Source organism: Lolium rigidum, chromosome 6 (genome assembly GCF_022539505.1).
Source record: "Lolium rigidum isolate FL_2022 chromosome 6, APGP_CSIRO_Lrig_0.1, whole genome shotgun sequence".
In the NCBI taxonomy this organism is placed as follows: Eukaryota; Viridiplantae; Streptophyta; class Magnoliopsida; order Poales; family Poaceae; genus Lolium; species Lolium rigidum.
Window position 1 is genome coordinate 218,197,246 of NC_061513.1, and position 5,756 is coordinate 218,203,001.

A 5,756-nucleotide genomic window follows, 5' to 3' on the forward strand; every position below is an offset into this window, starting at 1 on the left:
GCACAGAGGCATGGCATGGCTGCACACAGCAGTAACATAAGCACTGGCATGGCCATGGCAACAAAGTACAAGGCCGATGAGGGCCCGATAGCATGAACAAAGATAGCAACAGCAAGAAGACAGACAAATAGCACAGCAGCATACGCTTGCGCATCGAGCATGACATGGCAGCAGAGCATGGGCACGGCAAGCTTCTCCACGAGGTGGAGCAACCGTGGCCAGAACTAGAGGAGGAGGAAGAAGAACAGGCACAGAAGAGAGAGAAAGGTGGCACACGTACCCGGGGCGAGCAGACGAGCAGATGCGGCCATGGCGGCCACGGCGGCGCGCGTCGAGTGCTCGGTAGCACCTGGCCAGGCCAGGCCATGCTCCGACATGCGCCACAGCGCCCCACACCACCGCGTCGAGGCCCACGGCGGCGCCATCGCGCCTGGAGCCTAGGGAGCAGCGGGATCGCCACGATCCCGTAACCCTAGCCGCCGCGAAGGAGGTCGAGGACGAGCGGGAGCAGCACCTGCTCCAGATCAACGCGGATGAGGTTGACCGCCGTCGTGGGGCGCGTCGATTGCGCACCATGGCGGGGGCCAAGTCTGGCGGAGCTCGCCGGAATCGAGCGGCGACGGCGGAGGCGACGCGGATCGCCAGAAGAGGGGATTAGGGTTAGGGTTTCTGACGCGCGCGAGAGAGAGAGAGAGGAGTGAGGCTGGTCGAGCCGGACCAGGTGGGTCGGTTCGACCTAACCCCACTGGGTTACACCGACAGGTGGGCCCAGGGGCAAAACTGCCATTTCACAATTCTTTAAAAATGCAGAAACTTTGAAAATACACAATAAATGTTTAATAGTTCTAAAAAATAATTAAAAATAGGAAAACCACTCAGTATAAAAAACTCTATCATAATAAAATATGAAATAGAAATTTTGAAATTAAACAAGAATAAGTTCAAATTTGATGATTTAAATAATCATTTAAATCACACATTTTATTTTCAATAATGAAAATAAGTCCATAAATTCTTTTGGACTCTAAAAACACCTTGACAACATTTCAAGGTTGTATTTTGCCCTAAATAGAGTATCCCTAAATTATTCTTAGTATTAACCTCTCACATGAAATAATAACGACATCGGAAGGGGGGAACAAACCCTAAAATTGGAATCATGCATAAATGCTTCTTTAACCATTGCCCTTATCGGACAATGATGCTATGTTTTCAGCAACAGACACTACTAGGGAAAAGCCTATAGGTGGAGGCAAGTGGTGCCGGCGCACCACCTTGGACGTGCGCCGGTGGAAACAGTTGCCGGTGCACCTCTTTGAAGCCGCGCCGGCGATGCAGGACTACTGCCGGCGCACCTCCCGAAAAGACGCGCCGGGAAAAATCCCGGCATGGCCGCGGCCGATTCGGGCCAGGCCCAAGAATCATTGCCGGCGCACCAGCCCGGGGTGCGCCGGCGGAAAATGCGCTATTGCCGGCGCACCCCCGGGCTGGTGCGCCGGCAATGATTCTTGGGCTCTGGCCCGGGGTGATATAGCCGAAAGGGCTATGTGCTGCCGGCGCACCCATGCCCCGGTGCGCCGGCGATAACCTCGGGCAGTTATTTCTGCTCAACAACCACTCCCCCACTACTACCACTCCACTCCTCCACACAAACCCGAGCCTTCTCCCAACCCAGCTCATTTTTGCCCATTTCTTTCCCCAATTTCACCAATTTGACCAAACAAAATCATATTTTTTGAGCAAATCTTCCCTTCCTACATGCATCTCCCACATCCCCATATGTAGATCTAGATCTACTATCCCGCATTGACCGCTCAATCTAGATCTAGATCTAGAAAGTCGGCTTCCATACGCCGTGGTAGCGGCGCGACGTCTCGATCTCGTTGACGAATATATCAAACAAATAGGTGATTAATGAACAAATTGAGGAATGAAATCGACGTATGTTGGACATTTGAAGCAAAGCTCTCGTGTGTGGCATATATATATGTTGTGCTTGTGCTTGTGTGTGTTGGCGTTGAAAATGAGTTGCCAACGTTGCGCCGAAATGTTGATTCTTTAAGTTTCCGTTTCGGCACATTTCTGGCGCTCCTATGTCCTACCGTGTAGGAAGGTCATGCCGAAATTTTCCGTGAAAACTACCGACGGATGCATGGTTCTAATCAATTATGTAATCTTACCATGCAGGCGATAATGGTTATCGAGATGAGTGAAAGCATCATGATGAGATATCTGAAACACGCGATCATCGACATGTATGAAAATAACCGCACGGAGGTATTGTGTCCGTGCCGGAGATGCAAACGAGGGAAATGGTTTGACCCGTATTCAGGCAAATTGCAGGGGCACCTGCTCACTAATGGTTTCATGCATGGGCACACTCAATGGATGAGTGATGATGGCGCGGAGGTCAATGGGGCGACGGCGGCAGGTGGTAAAAATGGCCGGCAAGAAGGAGGGCATCATGATATTGATGACGATGAAGAGTTTGTCGCACAGGACGATAACCTTGACGACGACAATAACCTTGACGACGACAATAACCTTGACGACGACGAAGAGGTGCCGCTAGCTTCGGCCGTGCGGGACCCTCATCTTCAAGATCTCGCTTCTTGAAAAGACGAAAGGCGCCAAGCGGAAATCAAAGCTTGAGCAACTCGAGATAGACTCGAATACTCCGTTGTATGACTCAGGTCGCGGGTTGGGGGAGTCTCGCTTGAGAGTAGCTCTCGATGTGCCGCAGATGAAGGCGAAACACGGATGGACGGACACAAGCGTCGACGACATCCCGGAATACGTGAAAGATCTCCTTCCTCGCCGGAACACGTGTCCCGGTAGTCTAGCCGAGGCCAAGAGAATCACGTGCCCTCTCGACTTACCCCACGAAAAGTATCACGCCTGCATCAACGACTATATCATGTATCGCAAGGAGCACATGGACAAGACCAAATGTCCTGTGTGTGAAGCTGAACGGTACAAGAAAGGGAAGAAGAAAGCTCCTCGGAAAGTTGTGTGGTACTTCCCGTTCGCCCCCCCGGCTTCAACGGTTCTACGCGGACCGCAAGGAAGCAAAGCTCATGTGCTGGCACGCAGAATGAAAGGAGGCAGTGTTGAATGATGAAGAGCGGATTGAGCACCCAGTGCTGACGCACCCTTCGGATGCAAGCCAGTGGAAAGCATTAGACAATGAATTCGGAAGTTTTGGGGCAGATCCCAGAAACATCAGGTTGGGTGCGAGCACGGACGGATTCAATCCGTTCGGAAACCAGAGCAGCACACACAGCACATATAGCAACGAGGCAAGCGACGCCGCCGGGGGTAGTACCTACGCGCCAAGCGGCGACGAGGCAACCGGCGCCTCCGGGGGTGGCGGCGAGACAAGCGGCGACGATCCTAGCGACGCCGCCGGGAGTAGTGGCACCGGGACAAGTGGTTCCAAGAGGCCGCGGAAGGCAAGGCGCCAAAACACGGTCGGCACCGGCAGAGACACAGTCAAAGAGGTGGACCCCGCTAGTGGTTTGCCGGTGGAGCCTAAGGATGTTGCCAAGGGGTACGGCAACCAACTGGCATGTATCCTCCGAGAGGTCGTCAATCTCAACGAGACGGACCTCCGAGCTGAGAACAAAGCGCCTTTGCGAGCCCAGCTCATTGCGAGGTTGCACGCACGATACAAGTTCCTAGGCGACTACGCCTCCAGCTCATCAAACCAACAACATTGTGAACTCACAAGCCCTCCCGAAGTTCACCAAACACCTCAGCAGCTATAAGTACATGGTGCGGAAGCTGATTGCCGAGGGCAAAGGTTTCGAAGAGGTCCACTCCGCCTTTCCGCATGTCACCCGTGCGGACTTTGATGCTTTTGTGGCCAATGAAGAGCTACAAGCAACCAAGAATCGCAAGTTGTGGGGGAAGGAAATGCGGGAGCTTAACATCGGCAACCACAACCTTGGGAGCCGTGGGTACGAGGGAAAGGAGCCCTATTGGGCGAAGGAGGACGAGGCGTATGTAAATGCCGGCATTGAGAACCCCTGGCTCAAGTACAAGGATCCGCTTGAAAGAAGATTCATCAGGTCCCGGTACCATAAGAAGAAACTAACCGGGGAACTTGTCACGGACCCGAAGGTCGTAACCGACATAATTTGGTTCACGAACGACAAGAAGGTCCCGGCGTTGGAGAAAAACTGGTAAGCAATTTACCGGTTTAATTAGATCAAGTATCGTTCATATAATAGTAGCAACATTTCTAAATGGTTCGCGTTTCTTCCGCAGGAAGAAGAAAGACAAAGACTTTCTCAATGTGACGAAGGCTCCTCCTCCCAGTGCGTCGACGGGCAGGGTAGCTCTGGGACAAGCCTCTCGTACGGGCGCTAAACATCGTTAATGAGCATTCACCGACGAGAAGGCCGCATAGAGGCCGTGTGGCTGGCGCCGGTACAGGCTACAAGCATGGTCACTACGGCTTGTCGTCTGCGGCCGATAAAAATGCGCGCAGTGAGAGGAAGCAGCGAGAGGCGGAGGAAATGAGGGAGTCAATCCTAGCCCAAGTCCAAGCTGGTTTGGTACCGCAACCGGTACCGCAACTCAAAGCTACGCTCGTACTCGAAGTCAAAGCTGAAGTCGCCGCTTCAGTCCAAGCAGATTTCGACGCTCTACACGCGTGGTATGAGGGTGACAAACAAGCCCCCCCCCCCCGAAAATGCAAGTGGTTAGCTTCAACGGCAGCAACTCGATGGCGCCGCCGTCCGCCGGCAATGACAATGTTATAATGGAGACTCCTCCGGCCGCCGGCAATGTCGCCGGTGCTAGGGATTCACCGTCCATGCCGGGTAGCAGCCCCTCCGTCACTTGCACGCCCGCCGCCGCATGTGCCGGCCCGTCGACATTAGCCGAGCTCAATGCCCTCACGGTAATTAACTAATGTGTACATCAAGTTAATATATTAGTTTCGTCATCCTTGCCCTCTCTCTAACGCCATACACATGTTCTCGCAGGCGCTCTCAACGCCATGCACCTTCCTGATGAGAGTAAACGACGAACTCAAAGACGTCGCGAGGGGGTCCATCCTTCGGCCCCTGGATAAGAAGTGGCACACACGAGATATGGCGGATGACGTTTACCGGGTTGAAGTAGATCGGGCGTTACCGAGCTATGAGGATTTGTTTCCTCCTAATCAACCGCATGGTGCCGATGACGATAGCCCGTTGAATCTCGGCCTCACCGAAGGGTTGGGTACCGCTATGGCCGAAGACCCTAATTCGGATCAACACCTACTCGGGGTCGACGGCAAGCAAAGACAAGCACCTTGCGGCGCCACATGTCAGCATCCCTCCACGACAGCCGGCCGGCGCCGGTGGTCATCGCCCCACCGAACGGCCAGCCGCGCCGCAGGTCGGCCGCCCCACCACAACAGCCGGCCGCGCCGTAGGCCGAGGAATACGAACGTGAGAACTTCCAATGGGATATTCCTACGTCTTCACAAGTTGTCCATGAGGATGCGCCGGCATCGAAATATGTGTGCTCCAAGAAGCTGTTTGATTCTCAAAAAACGGCTGAGGAGGAAAATCCTGAGGAGGTCGCCACCGCCACCGTCAAAAATATGCTGAGCCCAAACACACTCCGTGCTACGACCACTACGGCGATGGATGGTCCAGCACTACAACCCAAGAAGAGGAAGAGGGCAAATAAGAAGGACGCCAAAGACAAGGCGGCGGCCAAATCCAAGGACAAGGTCCCACTCCTTGACAAGTTGCCAAACA